A 23,034-nucleotide genomic window follows, 5' to 3' on the forward strand; every position below is an offset into this window, starting at 1 on the left:
CTTGTAGCTATGAAGTAGAAAACTAAAGCTATATTTAGGAGGTTTTGTTTTTTCCACATATGGAAGCTGGATCTAGATTTGCCACCAAAAGAATGAACATTCTCAAAGTTTAGAACTGACCAGTAATTTCTGTTATTACTTTATCAGCAATACTGTCTATATTTGAGTCTTTGGTTGCGTGGGAAACAAGAGGCTGTGCTCACCTGAAACTGTTAAATGTAAAGCAACATCAGGTGTAAGAGGTTCAGTCCCCTCAGCTACTGTTTGACAGTTAACCAGTATCTGACAGTTGTTACAACATATCCTAGCAATATAAACAAAAACTTCAGGTTTTGTGCCCTTAGACTTGCAGTAAGTCTTGGTATATAAGAATACAGTATTATCCCTGTTCCACAGATAAAGACATCATGTGCTCCTTTCGATGGTGGTACAGTATTTTGACCTTTCTTTATTTAAATATGCATAACACATCCTAGCAAGAAGTGCAATACTGTTTAATCTCTGACTTTATACTTCCATTCTATCATAAAATCTGAGTTATGTGTCCCACTGGAATGGTTATAATTGAGCGCACAAATCAAGTACAAGGGGAAGAGGCTCCTGACAGGACAAACAGAATCCAAGGAACATCTTCATGACTCTTGCATAGGTCAAGTACATTAAATTATAAAGGTAGTGAAACATAATGCAAATATTACTAATCAGTAAACTAACTAATTACCCCTAGCAAAGTCTGCTATCAACTTGGGACTGCTTTCAGCTGGAAGTCTACCCCTGGCCAAAGTGGGGGACCCTCACAAATACAGCAGCTTTGTGATTTGTCTTCATGTTTATTTCTAAAATATTCTTTTCAAGCCAAGTCACTACTGCAAAGTAAGCATATCAAAGAGAAAAACATCTAAATTAAAGCAAGTTTAGTACTGTGGCAGCTTCCTCTGAAACTCTCTCAAGCCAGCGCTACTACTGTAAGAAAAGCATTTCATAACTTTTAAGCTTAAGTGAAAAAGTCCCTTATAAAATTAGACTCTGTCCTTCCAACAGTCCATCCTTTAGCTGAGACAGGAATACTACATCTGCTGTGGTCATCCAGATATTCTTACTGCCAAGGGCACCACGGTACACTCAATAGAAAAGAGCTCCACTGTTTAACCATAATGGCTTGGGAAAAAGCATCTCTCTCTGATCATTTTGAATCTGTCATTCCCTATGTTTCTTACTGCATGATGGCAGTACATGGCTGTTCCCTGCTTACCTTCTCCACATCATCAATAATCAAAGACTAAATTGAGGACAACCACTTCACAAATACATAGGATCTTCTGATGAGGTTAAGTCATCAAAACAACATTGAAAAATAAAAAAAAAAAAAAGGAGGCAGCATGTTTATATTGCACGACGCCTTGCCATATGCCATTAGTGGTAGAGCATATTTAAAATATGCAAAGACTGATTTAGATATTACACTTAAACACGTATTGTAGCGTTAATGTTTCAAAAAGAGATTGCTTATGATGCCATCATAAGCAGCACATACTGCAAGGAAATAAGCACAAGAAATTCAGTAATCAGTTGGAAAGTAGGGAGCTGGGGAACACAAGGATCCCAAGGTTAGTGGGAGGGCACACATCTCCCCTTCCAGCAAGTTACATCACTCACCCTTCTTTGGATGCCATTTAGGAGGAGACCAGGTATCCCAGGAGAAGATCCACAGCTGCGACCTTCCAGGACAAAGCCCCAGGCTTTCAGGCACTACACCTGGGGAAGAAATGGCAGCAGTGGTGGGTAACTGAGCAGTGTAACAAACCCCTTGCAAATTCTTTCTGATAAGTGGTTTACTTGTCTTTAAAGATATTCTGTGTTGAAAACTAAAGAGTTCTGCTAACTTCACAAACTTGAGTCACCTCTGTACTCAAGTAATGAAATTTGTCTGCAGAACACCCTGGGGAGGCAGTTTTGGGGTGACCATCAGTTCTGATGTCTATCTTACATGCCATAAGAGTCCAGACTTCCAAAGAAAAAGTGCTTCAGATGTGGACTAGTGGCTAGTGAAATTGCCAAAGAGTAATCCAAGGTACAAACTGTTTTAACTTTCCTTGCTTTAGAAAGGGCTTGCAGCGTGATGAGCATTAAGCAGCCAGAGAACTGGTATGTTGCTCTGGAAGCTTAGAAGAGCAGGTGGACTATTATTTGGACTGTTGGGTGCCTTTCAAAAAACAGAAACCGAAAACCACATGCCATGGGAGCCTTGCTATAGCCCAAGGCTGTAACCAGAAGGAAGACAAATTTCTTCCCTCAGATAGAGGAATAATGATAATAAATCTGAGTGAAAGGGAGAACACCAGAGCTTGTCTTATTAATGAAGGGAATGATACTGTAGCTGGAGGGGGTTACAGCACACACCTGAGTGAAAAGGCTCCTGTTCCTGGCTTCTGTTTCAAAACCAGGGCCTCAGCAGTAGGTGTTGGCTCAGAAGTAGTTTGTTGGCTGTAATTACAGCTTTCCTCCCTCTTGCCAGCTGTTTCGCTTTGCATCTTGACGTAGGGTGTTTAATGCAGGCCGTGGTGCTGTAGGTGACTCCATGCCACTCTGCCCTTGTGCTCGGGCCATCCTGCACGTGCTGTAAGGTCTCACGTTATCCATCTGCAGAGTAAGGGCAGTGCTTGTATTTTTCCTATGCACTACAGTTTTGGAATAATTGATGAATATATGTAAATAATGCTATAAAGTAGAATTACTTAGAGTATTCTTTTCCTCATCGCACCATCATTTCGATGAATTCAGGCATACCTTTTGCTCTACTTCTCTATGAAAGACTATCACAAATTATTTGCCTACAGCGCCAGAAGCAGAGGAGCTCTATGGGACATCGTTAACCCAGACGAGGATAGGTCGGTGCCACAGTATGAGGTGGCACGAGATAGAAAGCCTGGTCAGGTGAACGTGGGATTCCTACCTATCCTGACACTATGCGTCTCTCTGGAACTCTCTGTCTAAAATTCATTTAATTCACCAGTGGTGTTCTGGGATTTTCTGCGTGTGCTAAACTGTAATAAAAGACATCCGCTGATGGCGAAGCGTCTCGGCTCAGTGGATTACAGACCCCTCCCCAGCCATTGGGTAGGGCCACCTGAGACAGCCAAAATCCTCTTGGGATTGAAAAGGTGTGAGCAGTAAATGAAAGGAAATCCTGGATCACAGTATGGTCTTCAGCTCCCACACTTTGACCCCCTTTGGTCCTTTCTATTTTGTTAAGATTGTATTTCTTTATGTGCTGCCTGGCTTAAAAGCTGCCATAAATCTGTGGCGTGCAGCAAGAATAACAGAGAAGGCACCGTGTAATACAAGGGGCTATAACTCTATCCCAGGCACTCAGAGGGAGCTGTAAATCAGCACGGCGAAGCTTTAGCCAGGAGAAGTGGGGGCCGAGGCTGGGAAGGCAGCGGCAGCCCGGCCCCTGCCCGCTGCGTGGCAGCCGCCGGGCCCCGGCCGGCCTCCCTCGGGCCGAGGCGAGGAGCCCACCCGCCGCGGTGCTTCCCCGCAGGGGTGGGGGGGACAGCCTGTCCCTCGGAGGGGCTCTCCCCTGCCCTCTTCCCCGTTGGCAGAGAGCTGTGCCCAAACCCCCGTGCCCTCGGCCAGCAGATATCCCCGCAGGCTGCCCCGGGCCCCCCCGGGCTCCCCGTCCTCTCCCTCCCTCGGCCGTCAGGCTATCGAAATTCAGGTAGAAACTGTGAGTATCTAATGAGTAACACGTCCTCCGTGTTTCTGATGATTAAAAACACGGCCTGCAATTAACCTAGAGCGCAAAAAAAAACCCCAAAAAACCCCCAAAACTCCTAGGTTCTCCAGGCTCAGACAGTGATAAAAATGCTTCAAATATTTTTTTTTGTGGCAAAGGGCACCTTACTACCTTGGGGGGAAATAACCCGCTGAACGTGACGTACAGCTGCAGGTTTGTGTATCAGCAGGTCGAAGCAAACCCCAGGCGCCGCTCCAGCCGTGTGTGCCGAGGCGTTTACCTCCACTTGGCATCACCTGTAAGAACTCAGTCACCACGTGTCTTGGCTCACATATGGTCAAACCACCTCTTGTCTTCCAGCTGCAGACGCCGAGCGTGGCTCGAGTAGCTGCAGGCAGGAATATGCCATCGCCGGCGGAGGGCCGTGTCCTTTTGTAGCTGTTTTAGCTTCATGGGAGCCATGACCATCTCTTCTTGCATGTTCACGTACTTACCCAAACTAATGTACATGTAGCTCCTCTGACAGAAATTTGGAAATAGCTTGAGTTACGGATATACTACCACATATTGGATAATACAAATCTTTTTCTTTGCTCTAGCGTGGAAAATCTTTCAAGTGTGGAAACTTTCTGAGGGAGATTTTCCTAATTCTCATTTTGTTCAAATTTTAATAAAAATTGGGAATGATTACTTTTTCTTTTTTTTTCCATCAGCTAGTACAATAAAATGAATGTCTGAAATGTGAAGTATTTATATGGTTTCTTTTTGCTATGGTTAAGATTTTAAAACTTCTTAAGCTTTGGAAAAGCTGCTGAATTACATAGGGGAATGAAATGGAAACTCATTTGTCCATTCAAACTTCCACAGCAACTCTTGAGTTTTTAATAAGATGGAGAAATAAATGGTAAATCATTAAATCCTGGGCCATCAATCATTCTATTTTACCCACAGTAAATAGCAAAAAAAAGGAGAGAAATTGAAAATATAACCAACAGTTTGGACATGTTGAAAGTTTAGAGGCTAAAAAAAATTTTTTTATATTGTAACCATGTGTATCATATGCCTAACCTCAGTGGAGGTCACGGGAACGAGCCAGCAAGCCAAACCTAAATAAAAATAGGACCTACGGGATTCCCCATCTGATTTTCAAATAGACATTGCTGCAACACCATTTGTCAAGCTCGCAGGGTAGCTTTTTAACAGATGTAAGAGAGACAGTACTGAATTCAGGTTAAATCCAGAGAGAAGAGCCTGTACGTGTCCACATGGGAATAATCTGCTCAGGCAGGACTGTAAAGACCAAGATTAGGTTCAAACCTCCCAGGCCCCGCAGTGCTGCACACTGTGTTTTACTCTTAACAGTTCCACAAAAAGTGAGATGTTTTCATTACTGAATGTGACATGTTCGAAAGACCTGTGTTGCTGTGTAAAGGAAGGATTAAGCTGACATTTTTCACAAAAGGTAAATGTCGATTTACCTTATCAGGGATTGTTTTATTTTCAGATTAGATGTTTACATTGAGAAACATGTAAGAAAGACACTTTGTGTTAGTTCTAAGTGCATCAAGTGTTTCTTGCTCTCTTCCATGTGTTAATTAAAAACACATATTAATATGTAAACTGCTGCACACTTTCAGCTGATTGAGAGACCTTTTTAACACACTAATGCCTTTGTTTGCATTATAAAATCTCACTTGGGCTCCTTGAGGATGGAAATATTATTGTTTATATTTGCATATGCAAGCTGGACAGGGAAAATCTCGAGTAAGAGCCTGAGGCCCTGGCTGGAATACAAACATAAGCCACATCAGGGAACTCAGTTACAACTTGGTTGTCTCTTAACCTGGTTACTCATATGGTTTCGATTTGTGTTGGAGACTAGGCATGAGCTGTATTCCACAAACAGACAAAAGCCTTTATACCATCAAATGCTTAGCATGACTGGTAATCATTACTGTTAATTGTAAAACAATTAAAAGTGCCAAAGTGACTTTAGGAACACAGATCTATTTGAAAATCAGTGGGTATTTTGGCCTAGGTTTTTTGATGTCTTTGTTCTGCTCTGTTACGCAGTGCTGGCACTGACTTTTATGGTGAGATCTGGGCATCCAAGTCACTGAATCCCAGATCCTCACAGACATCTTCAAAAGCTCCCATCTCCCATAGTTTTTGTACTGGAAGCTAATAACTGGATACCTTCATGGATGGTTTTGAGCCATATGATCAGTCACGCCAATATAGCTTTAAAACGTTTTGTTAATACTCCTGTCATTCAAGTTTGCTGTGCTGCCCTTAGGACTGGGAAAAGTTTTACTTTCCCACTGATTCCAATTCTGCGTTGCAGCAACAAAGATGTGTGCAGCTCAGCTGCTCACAGCCCTCCCAGTTCTGCAAGGCCCACAGTGCTGGAGGCTTTCTAGCAGGAGCCCAGATTTGCTTCCTTGATGTTGTCCTGGTGAAACTCCAGCAAGGCACAAGGAGAACAAGCCAGGCAGACACGACTGTGTGCTTCAGCGTTTCTGCAGGCAGGTGTATCCTTGAGCCTGCAATAAAGGAGCTGGGCTGTGCTACAGCCCAAACCCGAGAGCAACTTTGGGTTCAAGCACTGTGGAAGACAGCCGAGTATTTAACCCAGGCTAAAGGCTGTACTTGAAGACCCTGGAGCATATCCTGGGTGGTCGTAGAGGAAATCCCTCTCTGCCAAGGGCAGGCATGCCCATCTGGATGTCGGTGCAATTGTACCCAAGGCCTGGCTGGGCTGGGGGCTCTACGAGAAGGGTCACGAGCAGACACACTCCTACTCTCACATGTAGCTAAGCAGGCTTTTTCAGTGTGGGTACATCCTCCCCTCAGTCGTGCCTGTGTAAAACCAGTGGCATCAGCAGGATTTCTTGGAGGCAACCAGATAGGTTGTTGCCTTGCTAGAGCGAACATCCTTGTAAAGTCTCTGAATCTCAAGAGCTCATTGTTTGGATTTTGTCCTAGTAAATTTTTGTAAAGCTGGTGCCATTCTTTTTGCCTCAAAAGCCTTCTCACCGTTATCAGCAAGCGGGGCACAATTTGGCGCATCCTGTTATTGAGTGGCCCCTGGTACACACCTGGGTGGGCTTCAGCTCTCGCACTTCCACCGAAATTCATGTTGGAATTCAGACCAACGCAGAGAGCTACAGGGGAAAAGCCCAGCAGAGCAAATACCTCTCACATAGAGACCGACCTGAATGTACAAACCCTTCTCTCTGTCTGCAAGCCGTGCAGCGCTCCGACGTCGCTCCGTCCTGCTGCAGGGACGCGCGGGGAGCTGCTTCCCATGCCCCCGCCACGCAAGAGCACTCGGCGGACTCACAGCTGGACTGCTTCTTCCCATCCGCCTGCCTGGCGGAAAAGTCAATTCAGTGCAAGAGGCAGCACCTTCCTGCTTGGATGATCATTAGTATTTCTGGGTTGTTTATTTTTCCTAAGCATATGTAGTTTAATCACCGAGTCCTGGTCAAATTCCAGTTTGTATAACCACCATCCTCCTTTTACCAGTCCCTTTTGCAGTTTTAATCCAATTCTGTACTCTCCCTCCCTTCCCACCTTTGATTTGCTGTTGTATTTCATGACAGAAATTACTATATTTCATCAATAACCCTGATAACCATTATTCCCATAACTAGTACGCATTCACATTGTGAGAACTGCATGGTGTTAGTTACAAAAACCCCTCCAAGCCCAAAGAGGTTTTAGCCACGCCATCTCTACGTAACTGCTGTGAACAATCACATTCATGGTAATTAGCAATATGCTCAGACCTCCAATTCTCTTAACAGTGCATGTTGTTTTACTACAGATGACTTCTGCTAACATTTCATTTTGCTCTCATTTAATATTTGTCTCCCAGTATGAGCAGAATCCTGGGACCAGGCCCTGTGTGGGGGATATTTCTGAGCACAAGGGCAGGCAGGCATGTTTTCTTTCCCGAGGAGCACCAGCTCTCTCTGTAACCACAAGCGCCACTCCTGTCTAGCAGTACGTGGTGTGTCATGTTGAATCTGTACCAGCACGGACTGGCATGCCAGCTCTGGTCTTACTGCATTTTTGGATTCTCTCCCAGTATAAATCCCCCTTTGTAATTTGCCCTTTGAGCAGAGCGCCCAGGAACTACATCTGTGTTCAAGGTCTTCGCCCTCTCACGAGCAGCCGTGGAGGAACAGCCCCAGCAGCTGGCACTTCATGGTACCTACGTACAGTTGCAATGCTGGATTTTCACAAGTGGGGCTGGTAGCACAGCCTGTTACTAGGATTGTCTAAAAACATTTACCTTTAGTGTCTTCCCAAATGAGGTCAAAATTTTCACTCTGGGCATCTGGTTTTAAATCACATTAAAAAAAAAGTCAACAATAACATAACTACCTTGAACAGGATCATGGTATAATGCTTCACACATCCACACAGCAGAGATCTAAAATTCAGCAGCAGTAGCTTTAATCGCAGGGATCTGCTTGATGTCTTTTTCGTACCTTGTCTCAAAAATACCACATACTTTATCCAGGGCACAGAAGGGAAACTAACAACTGAAATCTGGCCTCACAGAAAATCCCTCGCCCACCCATTTTCATCTGGCTTGTCCCAGCAAGATGTATTGAGCTTCTGCACATCGATTAATACTGCTGCTACACTTAAAAATAATAAAAAAAAATGTTTAAGCAGGCACAGATTATAAAAGTGTATGTCATGATAGACGCTTATCATATGTTACGCATACACGATTATGCTTTTTCCTCACACTTTGTGCACCACCACAGCACATGACCTCCAGAAGAAGTAATGCTGACTTGAGCTTTAAAAAAAACAGCTTGTTTTTCTTCATGATTCTAGCAGCCCAAGCTACTACTTACATTCTGATACAAACATTTTCAGTATACAGTTCTGGAAAATATTTGGTACCACAGAGTTGTGCTTTAAAGTTTCTATTGGAGGTCCCATTAGCTGTAATGACACCTTCTGCTAAGGACAGACCTGATTAACTGCAGGCTTGCACACTGCTAAATATAGGCACATGTTTTTGCATTTACTGTAGATCATAGTGAAGAGAACACTATGGATTTTTTTGGCCCTTTGTTTTAATGGGATTGCCAGAATGACTAGAATCTGAAAACTCACAGCTCATTACTAGGAACAAAATGCTGACCCAGGCAGAGCCAAAAGATTTTAAAACGACTTCAGAGATGAGATCTAACAGGCTGTTGTAGAATGTGGAGAGTTTTCCCTCTGTTCACCCCTTTCTCCCATACAGAACATTTGCTATGTAGTTACTGAATGTAAGGCTAAACTAGAAATTTCCAGCCAATTTTGCGTCCTGGAGAGGAGCAGGATGTTTTAAGCTACACACAGTGCAATCACTACTCACGCTCATCTAAGATGTTTACACTGCAGCTGTGAGTCTGCATTTTCAGCAGAAGAAAGAGAGTTCAGAATCTGCAATGCATGTCCCGCAGCCCGTGAACATGGCCAGCATGGTAAGTATCCTTACAGCAGTTTTAAATTAAGGGATCCTCTTTAAACAGCAAGAAGAAAAGAGAAGATTAAAACCAGCCACAGTATTGCCTATTTTCCTATGTTTTTCAGACACGCAGCAATTTTTCCTCATGTACCAACGGCCTTTATTCCTCTCTATGAACATGAGTCAAATAACATTCCTAACCTTTCATTAAAGGTATTAACAAAAGGCCCTGTTTTGAGGTGTTGAATGACCTCAAATACCATCTGAGCCCAGATATGTGTGATATTTTTGAACCAGAGAAGCAGTAAAATACCCAGCTTTGCTGTTGAATGTAACATCCGTTTTTTCATTTGCTCTCACTGTGGATGTCACAGTTTGCATAGCTACAGATATGAGGGTAATGCTTTTTACGTGAACAAGGTTTTCTTTTCCGTAGCATGTGAGATAGGAATAGAAGATTAGGACTAATTAAATTTTCAGTCCACTCTACAGTAACAAGATGCTGTATAACCAAAATATGGTTATATATAACAGTCTGATACCTCTGGTCTTAAGGTAACCTTAAGGCTTACATGATTCCTATTTTCTGGTATATTTTGCATGCGGGAGAACAATTTCCATGTCCACAATCACAACCAGCACCTTGTTGTTATATTCCTTTTCTTCCACAGTTCTTTGGTGTGACTCTCTGTAGTTTGTATTCTCAAAATATTTTTAATAGGCCTAACATTTTCTGTCCACGGTTTTCCAGATGCAATTTATGCTTTCTAGATAGCAGTGAATTCTCTTTTGGGGGGCATTTAAATGTCATGAAATGAGCCTGCTTATGGAAAACTGAGGGTCCAAATCAATGTCTCTGTTTTTTTAAAATCCAGTCCTCTATTTTCACTGTTATTTCACTATTTATTTGTAATATAAACCTGACCTGCTGGAGAATGTTGTGTGACTTAATCTGGTACTATTTGTTGAATGCTGGAAGATTCCTGAGGCTGAGGTAAGGCTGAACAAAATCAGTTCATTGCTAGTAAAATTTCCTGAACTCAAACTTAGATGTCAAGGAAATATGAACATCTCAAATGCAAGTTCACAGCACTTTTGGAATAATTTCCCACGATAACTTCATGCTACTCAAATGAACCAGAAACGAAACAGATCAAGAGCAGACAAACTTTGAAATAAACAAAACTTCTTTAATTCAATTCTTCACTGTAAAGATTTTTAAAAAGATAATTATTTTGCAGGTAGTTATTAAAAATAATGCAAGACGCTAAATTTAGAGCTATTAGGGACAGGATAACAACAATTGTATCTAGACTTACTTTGCTGGTCTCAGAAGTGTATTTTAGCTCTTGTTTTTCTGTGAATTAAGACACTGATGTTGTTATGCTGCTTATCAGGGAAGGCAGTAGGTTGTATAGTTATCTCCTGATTGGGGCAAAATCACTACCCTGAAACCACACAACCTACTACCTCATCCTGTTAGAGCATCAAGCACATCTTCTGAAGGAAACTAACATTTCACCATTTGCAAGTAAGATTCCCTTTAGTGCTTTCTAGCCTTAAAAAGCATTTCTTAGCTTTAAAAATACTGTAATTATGTCCTGTCAGCCCTTCCTCACAGTTCTACCTGGAAGTCATTCAGAACTGGTGGGGTGACTCCAGAGACATAAGAACTGCAGTGGCAAGCACTGTCCCTTCCGAATTAGCATTATGTAATAAAAAAAGCAAGTTAAATCAGACTACAAAAACTGATTAAAGAAACCTCTTTATTTAGGGCCTAAGCATTTACCAGTTCCAGGGGAGAATGCGAGCAACTGGACAACATCCTCTTTGGTTTTTGTCCAGCTCATCGCTTCATAGTTTCTCAAACAGCCTATGCACAGTGGATTTAAATAGCTGCTGAATCAAAAGTGGGATTTTCCACTGAATATGAACACAAATGCCACAACGTAATGGAGAACTTGGTCAGCTGTTTCCAAACAGCCACCCTCATGGCAGTCTGAGAAAGCTGAGTGTGAGCAAGCCCCATTGCAGACTGGGTCATGTCTCTGTGCCCTGTCACCTACACCCCATCTTCTCTGAGCAAATGACAGAAAGGAAATTGCTTTTGAACCTGAATGGAAAATACAGGAATATAAACACTGTATTTGTGTACCTTCATAACCCTGTTACAAGAAACAAATCCAACAAGTAGACAGAGCCAGGTAATGCTACAGTTGAAAAATATTTGCTTTGTCTTTTGAAGACATATCCAGCGATGATATCACAGCCACTTCAGGAAAGACAGTAGATTGTATAGTTATCTGACAGGCAGGGCATAACCCTAAAACTATACAACCTACTACCTCACCCCAAAGGACAGTCAGCCTCTGATCAGGTGAAATGCAAGCTGTATTCCCAGACAGCTGGATTGCCTGGTGACAACCTAGAAGAGAAAAAAATCTGGAGACAAATATTAACAGCCTTGAGTCTGAAACAGTTTGCTATATACCAGTAGACGTTTTGCTTAATGAGCTCTAGTTTCATGTTCAAAAGGTTTAAGATTTGCAACTTGTGAAGTCATGTCAGTGACAAGATATATGAGGGGGAAGAGGATAGAGCATTCATTTTTAATAAATGCACTTTTATACCTCCAGCTCTGACATGACTGCATCTTATCAAACCAGTTTTGTCACTTCAAGAAAGGCATCACTGTGACTTAGAGAGTGGATGATGACTTAAGAGGGATTGTGTAACATGCTTCCAGATATTCCTCTATTACCCTAATGGGTAAGATCTGAGTTTCTCTAACTGAATTTCCCAAGTTCTGCAAGGGTCAATCCATAAGACTGAACAAAGAATTTGTCAAGACTGTGAGGAAATGTTATGGCCTACTTAAACAATATGCTACTTCTCAATGAACAGTAACCCAGCTCTGAATCAATGGCCAAACTAAACATACCCTACTGTACTACACAGACTTTGGTTAATATGACTAGCAAAATTGCCACTCTACTATAATCTACTCTAACCTCACACTTATGCTATGGTTTGAGCAGGCTGTTATTCCCTACCACCTGATTTGATGGACTACAATACTTCTCACTCAGGGCAGATCTAAAAATGTGGAAATAACTGAGATACCAGTCTATATTTTAATATAAATACTACTTTAATATATAAGCAAACTTTTAAAACAAATACCCTAACTTAATCAGCTAACTTACTTTTTGTTAACAGTTAACTAAAGAAAACAGTAAATGATACATCCATCAGCCACACACAGATAAACTAAAGTGATGTTTCACAATAAAGCAGATCTCACCCCAAAGGCAGTAGGTCACATTTCAGGGTAACTGAAGTTATCAGCTACTGCTTTCAGCATAATTGATATGGGGACCTAAAAAGAGGGGAGCAAGAGAAAACACATATCAATTTCATTTCATTGCACACTGAAACAATTATAAGGTGAGTGAGAACATGTGCAAAAGCAAAGAGCAGCTTCTCTGTACATTTTCTCAAGGAGAACCATGCACAGCACCAGCTTTCTCATTCAGTTGTTACTACCACAATTATACCATGGCCCACAGGGAACCCCCAATTTGAAAGAGACAAAGTATAGTGGAAAAAAGAAAAGGTATTTTTTCAGATTTAACTTAAACGTTAAGAGCACTCCAGAGGCAGGCAGGCAGAGGTATCAGCTACTTCACCTTCCAGGAACAAACACACTTTTAAACAAAGCAGAGAAGGAAGGAGAATGCAGATGTCTGAGCAAAATAGATATCAATGTGTTAATCTATAGAAGCCAACATTATACCGTCAGCTTTAAAGATCATTTCACTGCAGTGGACTGAGACCATGTGTAGAAAGAGGTTACTGGTTGCAATGAACTGTACATGGTGCGTATTTATCGCACAAAACAGGAATGGTGCAATTTTGTCCATTCTGAGACCACTGTAGTGGAGGAAATACTGTATAACCCCAGATTTCGTATCTTGTAACATCAATGCCCTTGTAGGCCAAAAAGGATATACATTAAGATATTCTTTGTATACTATACAAAAGGAATAGCATGAGAGATTTCAACATCTCATTAATGTAAACTGGTAAAAACTGGTTGCAAAAGCCACTCTCTAACCACTAGCAAAGAAACCCATTTGGAAATCTCTGTAGCAGAAAGCATGATAATTTTGTACTTAAGGGGTTTAAATACCTGCATTTTCTGAGTGCCAGCTTTTTGGCAAGGCCAATTACTCTCTCAGTGATCCTCTGAAAAACCCCCTACCCTGTACCTCTGGTTTTTAGACAAAATATTTTAAAACAAACATCTTCTTTATGCGTGCGGTCAGAGATCTCAGTATTTTTCCTAAGAGCCAAGAATTTGTATCGGAGTTTTGGCTAAGACGCTATGCAGACATCCGTGAGTTTTAGCAATGCTGGGTGGGTACCTGGGTATTGTGCAGTCACCTCACAGAAAGTGCCTTCAGTGTAAAATAAACCATACACTTATATAAACATAACAGCCTAACATAACATAATTGGAGGAAAGCTGTGTATTGTGTGATTGACTTCAAAGTGAGACTTTTGTATCAGCATTTGCTTTATAGTGGAAAAATAAAAACAACATAACCTTTCAGTGCAGCAACTCTTTATGCTGGATGGTCCAGTGAAATGAGTTCAAAGACCAATCTGGCATGAAAAGGATGCGTTCACAGTAGTGAAAAGCCCAAACTACCCCACAGACCCAAACACCTCCAACGACTGGAAATTTTGGATAAAGAACCTACACTCAGAGCTGATTCCAGTGACTCTTAGAAGTGAAAATATAGATCCATAGAATGGCAATATTCTGGAAACCCTGAATATGTTCTAGGGATTTATATCTTTAATATATCTTCACTTTCACTTTTAGGTGCAATGCTAGGTGGGAAATTGGAAAATGTTCACCCTTGTTGAAAAAACATTTGAGCTCTTATTAACCATTTCAAAAGGATTCTCTTACTTTCTACGATGATAACGATGTTAAATATTCCTTTTCTTTATGTGCAGTTCTGATACGATGTTGCCTTAATGTGCATTTTCCCATAAAAATAGGAGTCGTTTCAAAGATATTGAGATAATTATTTTTAAAGAACCATAAACTTTCTGTAATACTATTTTCTATAAGATCTGTTATTATGGGCATTAGTAGTACTCATTAGCAGACAAAAATGGAAGAGAATGTGCTTTAACCAACACCTAAAATTAATTAGTCTTCTGCTCTCACAAGCTGCTCATAAACTTACTTTAATTGACTAGATCACCAAACAAGGATGAACTTTAAATACTTAATGAAAGAAAAATGCATGTTCATTTTCTTTCTATGAAGAAGACATGCATACAAAATAACTATCTGGCAAGAGTTATGTTTCTAGTTTAACAACTGTTTAATACTAGGAAAAATATGACATTTTCATACTCCCAACTCTCACTGCTCACTGAAAAATCTCTTGGAACTGACGCTAATAAATACCTCACCAGTCACTTTTAAAAAGGCACAGGGCCAAGTCTGCTATTTCTGTGATGTAATAAGAAAGGGGGACAGTTTTAAAGTAGGGTTGTTATATAATTAAAAGCCTTATTAACTAACAGACTCTGGGACAACACAGAACAAGCGTTTTGTGACTTCAGAGCACCTTCCACCCAAAATATCAGAGTGATTCACAAATGCAAAATGTCACTGGACTCCCAGGAGACCAGTAAATGCCCTGGGTGTGTGCCCCAGGTAGCGCACTGTGGTTACACCAGGGAAAGATGGCTCGGAGGCTGGCGACAAGGTAGGGATATCCCCCAGCATGGTCGAGGGTCTGAATGCAGGCCAGATCAGCGGTTTCCAACATCTCCCCATATAATGATTATCTTCTGGCTTCCAAAGCGGTGTGCAGTCCCTGCTCTGCTCCTACAGACCATTCATTCACTATTAAAAATGTCACAAACGTTCGCTGACAAGAGCGGTTGTGGGGTAAATGGCTGAGCATCTGCTGTGGTGGATGCTGCAGCCAAGGGAAGCTTTCTGACTGAATTCAACAGGACCTGGATCAGGCCCTGGGCAGAACATTGAACCGTCCCATCATTCTTTCACAGCAGGGTTGTGACAGAGCAGTACCATGGCAGGTAACTTCTCTAGAGATTTCAGATAGAAACTATTTGGTTTCCTGCGATCTGGGTACGACAAACTTCACACACAGTATTTTAAAACATATTTTAAACTAAATATAACAAAAATGATACACTGCCTTCATACAGCATGCATCCTTCAAGAGGTTAAAAGTATTCTACAAACACAGATTTTTGTGACTCCTATGAAGCACGACATATGTAGTGATCTTAGCCTTTACTTAAATACAGCTGCTTCTAAAATGGCATCTAACAGCTCTTTCCCCAATTGTGAAACTTTACTGTAATTTAACAATATAGGACAGATTCTGCCAGAACTTCAGGCAGGCACAATGGGAAATACAGGACTGAGCCTCCACAATCTCCTCCTACATTCAGCGGAGACACCCAGGTTTTTCTAAAATTTGATTCAGTTAGGCTCCTGCTCTAGACAGTTCTCTGGACAAGTATCTGTCTTTCTCAGGGGGCTGCAGAAGAACATCAGTTTGTGTACACTAACTTTTTAATATTTTTAACCAGACATTAGTATAGTCAGGCTGTAAACAGGCGATCAAATTTATCAGTCTCTACCTTTGTGATAATGTCCAAATGGGTGATCAATTGTGACTGTCATGTTTGCTCATCAGTGAGGTGACTTGGTGCTATAACGTTCAGGTGTGCTATTCTGGTTGACTACAAACCCTATTCAGTTTTGTGTGGAAACATCTTCCTCAAAGTAATCAGGAGACATTTAAGAAGGGGAGAAATTCACATGCTATTGAAATCAACAGTACACCTTCACTTGGCCTCAGTGGCTTTGAAGAAGGTCCTGATGATCCAATACAGCAAAAATTATGAGGCACGGAAGTTAAAGGCAACACTTCCGGATCCTTAGCAAGTTTAGATATCAGAAAATAATTTACGAGCCAATGACTATTTGCACTGAGCAGTGATACTATTAAAATCAGTTATATAATTCTTGTTCACCTTTGTCTATTATCTTTATTACACAGAACATCATAGGTACTGTGATGTGATACTGTTTAATAAATAATTTTACATATTCACTGAAACCATTGTCAACTGTTTGCAAATATTTGGGAAAAAGGAGCAGCTGTGAAATGAGTCAGAACTCTGGCTAAATGTCTCTGAGCTCTGCAATATTTATGTATGTTCCTAAAATCTGAACATTTTATGTATGGGGAAAAAATCCAAAGGCAACAGAACACAAAAACATACAAATACATTAGCTTAAATAATTCGGTCTCGCATACTGTAGCTTGACTACCAGCCCAGACCTACACAGGAGTTCCTTACTCTCATGTGGGCCCATGCTGAAGTCAAGGAAATGCCTCCACAGAAATGACTGCGCAGGTAGCATGTTTCAGAAAAGGCTTACAATGATATAAAAAAATGGGATGTGCGTAATGATAGCTGCTTTAACCTACTGAATGGGTGTACAGAGAGCTGACTAGCAGTAAAGATGAGGAGCTGTGTCTGGGTATACATCAAAGGCATTCTGCACCTTCACAGACATGTTCTATGCATATATGTTAGGCATTTCATAGCCCTACTGCTGTAAAATGCCTTGAATGTTAATTAGAAGCTTCAAAATGAAATGCATTAGGAAAAAGACAGTTTTCCATCAAAACACCACCTCATTTTTCTTGGATGTGGGATGATGGCTTCTGCTTATGCAAACTGCAATACCTACACTGACAACATTTTTATTTTTCTATTGCATTTATTTCCGATCTTTGCTTATGTAATACTCTGAATGCTAAAAAGCCAGAAAAGCTAGTGTTCAAGAGAATAATGAAAACACTCAGAATCTCTCAAAGCTTCCATAAAAAGAGAAATTAAACTGGGGCTAATCACTGGCTGCTCTGTATGTTGCACTTGTATTCTTAAGCAAATAAATATTTAAGGAGATACATTTTTTAAAAAATAAACTCCACAAGGAACGCAGAACTGTTCAGTGTATTATGAGCCATTTGCTTTGTAGGACTTAAATATTTATCTTATGTGTTTTCCTAGCATAATCTTTCTGTCTACTTACTTCCCAGCCGAGTTGTTGTGCTCACCCCGATGGGCGTTCTGCCCAGGTCTAAGATGGCTGCCAGGCGTGACACGGACGGCTGCGAGAGCCGCAGCAGCAGCAGCAGCAAGGGACTCACGCTGGGCTGCGTTTCGGAGCTCTCCATGGCAGAAATGACGATTACCAGATCCTAATGCCCAGAAATCAGGGTGAGGCCAGCATCCAGGGGAGATGAAACCTGTGTAGAAATGGCAAATCCACCGGGGGCAAGTGAGGTACGTCTTACGAAAAACAAATGTTACAGGTACTCCTGATATCTTACTGTGCCTAAAAGCAAAAAATGCAAGGGCTGGATTATTTGGGAGATGACTGTCTGCAGTAAGAGGAGATGAAGCTGTGACAAATGAGGGATTGTTTCTTGTTAAGAAAAGAGCTAAGAAAATGTGTCAGCTTTATTTTCTCGTGTCAGAGATAACTAAGAATAAAAGGGACGTGTAACACCTTTCTCACAGTAAGCATTTCCTAAACATTCGTAATTTATCTCCACGCTCTAATGCAGACTGTATTCTTGCAGATGACACAAAAATGAAATATTAATGACACTCCCCAAATATTCAGTTATTTCAGGATGTTGAACATTGGACCTTATTTTTGGAAGAGTTGAACTCACACAACTCAGCTGATATTACCTGGATTTGCTTAGCACCTTTGAACACAAAATTGAACACTTAAATTGAGCATCTTTGTCTTTGACTGGATATGTGATATCCAGCTCTCCAAATTGTGTCTTTCTCGCTTCCCCTCAAGCCCTGTGAAAATAAAAAATGCAACTCGGCATACTCACCGACAGAGAGAACAGTTAGGATCACAGTCATCCAGCCTCTCTAGCTAAATACTCAGCCATCCCACAAGCAATTATTTGAGTAATGTTTTTAAGTATTTTTGGATGGAAAAAACCCCCTTACTACACAGAGAATCTTAAATAAGCCATTTGACTTTTAAGTCAACCAGATTTGGCTTTTTAGTATGTGCAGTTCATACAGTGTTACACCTAACCTATGTGATAACACTGATAGGAAGTGTTATTTATTTCAGTTCCTTATATAAGCCAGGAAAATAACATTAACCGGAGTCACAAGATTGTGAAAACAGTATTCATCTGACATCTTCTTAAAAACCGCCATCTCCAATCTCAACCCACAAATTCCTTTTTTTGAAAACTGAATTTTCACTCTGAAATGCATTTAAATCCTTGGAAATTGTTTTCCTTTTAAAAAGACATGCAATAATCCAGCATGTGCAAGTCTTAACTTAATTAAGCACCAAGAGGGAATGTCTGTCAGGATATGTTCTAAGCCTCAACACAAAACTAAAATTAATTTTGCAGAAATGCAACCGTGCCAATAATTCTAGTTGGTAGAAAAATGTCTTCTGCCCTTCATAAGGCTTTTATTTTAAATTTCAGCTTTTAGTGAGACCAAGCAGCTGACAAGTAGGAGTGAAGGAATTGGTAGTCTGGGACCCAGGATTAGACCAAGGGGCTGAATAACTCAGTGTGACATGGATTTAGCCTAAAATTCTGTATTTACATCAATGCACGCTTAAGTTTGCCATCACCACAAACAAGATAAAGTTACTCAAGTGCTAACTAAGAATAAGCTTTGTATTACAGCAGACAAGCAAAATCCATCCATTACAAACTGTTACATTTGTCATGATGACTTTAGACCTTTAGCATTCAAAATTGTTGAGAGCATTATATGAAAAGCTGGTATAAAATCACCAATCTATTTATTATGCTTGTTTTAAAATATTGTTAAAAGCTTAAAATTAATTTCAATTTTAGAATGATGCTCTGAGGTCTGGAATACATTTTGGCTGGAGCCACTGGGCTTGGCTCAATCTGACAGTCAAGAAGCAAAAGCCTGGAAGTTCACATACATTAACACGGGGAAAACACTTGCACAGGCCTCGCAAACCAGAACTGCAGCAGGTTGTTTATTTCTGGTTGCTTTTTTTTGGAGGTAGAGACCTGCTCACAAAAGCCCTTTTGCAGGAGCAAGTATTTTCATGCCCCTGTTAGGACGTGGCTTTCCCAGGCCGTGGCACGCCAGCTGGCAGGGAGGCCACCACGGGCCAGGGGACAGCTGGCAGCGAAGGCCTCTGCTGAGTGCCACCGATGCCCCTGGATCACCTCCTGCCTTGTGCCCCCTTCCTCTGCCATCCTTCTGGAGGAGCCTGAGCTGGGCCCTGCTTCTCGCACGCCCCTGACTCCCAGGGACCTCCATGAATTTGCGGCCAACAACACTGCTAATTACTGAGATTCCTTTTTCCTTTTAGTTATTGTTTTTTCTTTGGTTACCAGCAGATGAGCTCTGTGCACAGTAACAGCTTTGTTACCATCCTTTGATATTGTCTCAAGTTGTGTTATGATTAAAAAAATATTCACATGTGCTTTTGTCACGATTACTTTGCCTCTGCTCTGATCAGTTATTTTCCGTTTGGAGTGCTCCACGCTGCGGGTGCAACAAAGAGACCGAAAGGAAGGCTTATACACATGCTCGAGCTAATGAGATTACCAGCCTCATTAGCCATCCAACACAAAGCCCAGTCCGAGACCCAGACCAGGTTTACACAACGCAAGTCTTAAAAAAGCGAGGGGAGAACCACCAAAAATTGCCGTTTTTACCATGAGGGCCTGAATTGAGCATTCGCAGCCATGTGCTGAGGGGGGTGAAGGCTGTTGGAGTGCTGGGGGTGACTGGGACGGTGACACTGACACGGCACCCACTGGCACAGGCGAGGAGCTCAGGTGGCCAAACACACAGTGCTGCCTGTTTCGGCTCCCTCTATACAACCTTTTCTGTTCTCAGGTGACGGGGGCTCTCCATAGATTTACTCTAGTGTAAGTCTTTTTACCTGAGACTAAAGCTTTCACTGGTTAAACATTCATTAACGGACTTAAAGCAGGGCTTCAGGTGGTAAAGAGCAAGCAGATCTTTGCCAGAGCTTGGCGGTGTGTTAGACTCTCTGTGTCCATTATTCATGATGCTGTTGCTGCAGGCCCTAATTTTACATAAATGAAAGTCACAAGAGAACTGTTAGGATGAGCAAGTAGGAAGAGCACAGGAAAAGAGTGCCTCGTCAGTTGGTATTAAAGACGCAGTTTAGTATTACATTTTCTGATTTTGAAGCCTCTTGGGAGTGGAAATATGCAACACATTTTCTCTGAAGAGTGACAAGCTGAAACCTACAATCTTGAAGACAGTCTTTAAAATCAATTTCTTCATGTCCTCTGAACAACTCCATTCCAATTCCCCACATATGAAAAATACATAACCTCTTATCTCCAAATTCACGTGCCTTACAGTTCCTTTTAGCTCCTATTTAAAACTACTAAAATCTTATCTTAGCTACCATGTAAGATATTGTTCTGCTCCTGATCTGGGATGCCAGAAGATTTCAGAATTCAAAATCTGTTGGGCAAGGAGCATATTATAACTTCTCTGAAGATAGAAACATGCACACTAATAGTATCAAGCCAGCAATACAGGAAGCAGACTTGTCACAACTGAAATAACTTCCCTCAATTTATCAACATGAAAAATAGTCAAACAAAACCACCTACTTTTCTATCTCACAGTATTTATAGCAAACATACTGGACAGTATTTCAAAATTCTCCTGTAGGACAAATGACTTTGAAATAAGCTTTAGACACAGAATCCATGACATGTAAATTAAGATATACTTCACAAGATATATCTTAGTTGTGAAAGTAGGTCATGCATTTAAGGCATTTCTAGACTCTGTTTCTTGATGTAAATATTGTAAAAACTTTTTTTTTGAGAACAGAATATTTTAATTATTCATCAGATTTCATTGTTTAAGAACAGTAGAGGAATGGGTATTTCTTAATGTCCTCATAGGGGAATAAGTACACCTACTTCTTTGTAACCTTTTATAACTTTATGTAGTATATACTCAATCTCTAAACGAACTGCATCTTTGAAGCACACTACAGAGAAGTTGATACAGTGGAAATGTGTGAAGTTAATGTGTGAAGATCACATGCTGCATACGCAGGGATACTGACTAAACAGTATAATGAAATTTTCAAACGTTTACTACCTTGTATTATTCTGGGACTCTTGGAATTTCCTCAAGGCTGGTGTTGGGTATTTGTTCACCTGGCTATGATCAAGTTATTCCATGAGCAAAGTTAAAGATTAAAAAAAAGGGCAGAGAGAGAGAAAGTAAGAAAGCAAGAGAGTCTATGTGTTTGTAATGTGAATTGAGTTTTCAGGCCAGAATGTCTATCAAGAGAATCTAAAAAATACAAGGAAGTTCAAATTGGCACTACTATCAATTTATCCACTAGGTGTCACAAAATAATCATACAACCAGATGAAAAGCAATTACACGTAAAATGTGTCAGTGTACTACATCAATGAAGTGCTGCTTTGAAACGAAATCTGTTATAAGAGCAGATGCATGAAAATGTCATGAATCTCATGAATATACATACTGTCAGGAGTGCATGGGAACCTGAGCCATGATACACAAAAGCTGTTGCTAACCACGGTGTATGTCATGTAATGGATTCACATACAAGCATATAAATGTTCCATTAAAAAAAGGCTTCCTAAATTCTAAAAGCAGTATTACCACTTCTCAGAATCACAAGTGTTATGTTTCTTGCTTTTTAATGCTCCAGCTACTGGACTAATGTTTTATGTCAGATCTTTTACAAGTATGTAAAAATCCCTCACGACTACAGGGCAAACGCTGCAAAGAAAACAAGTTCTGAAGGCTAAAATGTACGAGGAGAAAAAAGAAAAACACATTATTAATATTACTATAAAATCACAGCAAATACCAAACATTGGAATTGGCAATAACATGCTGAAAGACACTCCTTAGATCCATCCTGTTTTTACATAAGGGTATATTATGAAGGTTAGGGTAGAAAATTGCCAAAACGTTCTGTAGCCATTATTCATGAGAAATTAACCTCTACATCAGAGGTATTTTTGTTCTTAAATATTCCTGGACCATTCCAAATTCATAACTACATGTACACCTGCAGTCATCCAAAATACTGACTGCATTAGAGGATCAAGGCTCCGCTGTTGAAACAGGCACTTTGGTTTCCAAAATGGTTCTTTAACAACAGTAACTTTTCCTCAGAGTTGCATAAAATTTTTATGGGTCAAGTAGACTCCGGTGTGAATGTATCACTATCTGTACTCACACATAATCCACACAATTTAGAATATTGTAATCAATAGTATATGCAACATTGTAAAGTAGAATAGGCCAGTCAGATGAGGAAACATACCCTGGACATTTGTTAGCATATAAATGTAACAGTAATAGGGCTATATACACTCTGCTGACAAGTGCCATTTCATAAAGCCAGCCTAAGCAACGTTATAAGCCCTTCCCACTTTCCAGAAATGCAGTGAAGGAACATATGACCTAATACTGCACTGTATGTTTATACTGAATTTTATATGTTTTATCATGGTTGTAAAAAGCAAGCATTTTCAGGGTGTAATTAAGCTCACATGATAAGGTTTAGGCTTTTTACATAGTCTTTCTTTGAAGATGTGCTTTCTAAATGTCAGAGCTGGACAACAGTTTCCAAAGCTTTGAAATACTT

General features: G+C 40.7%; 1 long non-coding RNA gene across 2 annotated transcripts in view; it reads right to left on the minus strand.

The window, feature by feature from the left end:
• Positions 1–12,406: 12,406 nt before the first annotated feature.
• Positions 12,407–23,034, minus strand: part of LOC116960003 — a 125,955-nt gene continuing 115,327 nt past the window's right edge. For both annotated transcript variants that reach the window (XR_004406123.2, XR_004406124.2), the window contains 2 exons: positions 17,392–17,608; positions 12,407–12,597 (listed from right to left, as the gene is read on the minus strand). This is a non-coding gene — a long non-coding RNA (uncharacterized LOC116960003). The remainder of the gene's footprint in view (positions 12,598–17,391; positions 17,609–23,034) is intronic.

This window comes from Tyto alba, unplaced genomic scaffold (genome assembly GCF_018691265.1).
Source record: "Tyto alba isolate M040663 unplaced genomic scaffold, T.alba_DEE_v4.0 Super-Scaffold_21, whole genome shotgun sequence".
In the NCBI taxonomy this organism is placed as follows: Eukaryota; Metazoa; Chordata; class Aves; order Strigiformes; family Tytonidae; genus Tyto; species Tyto alba.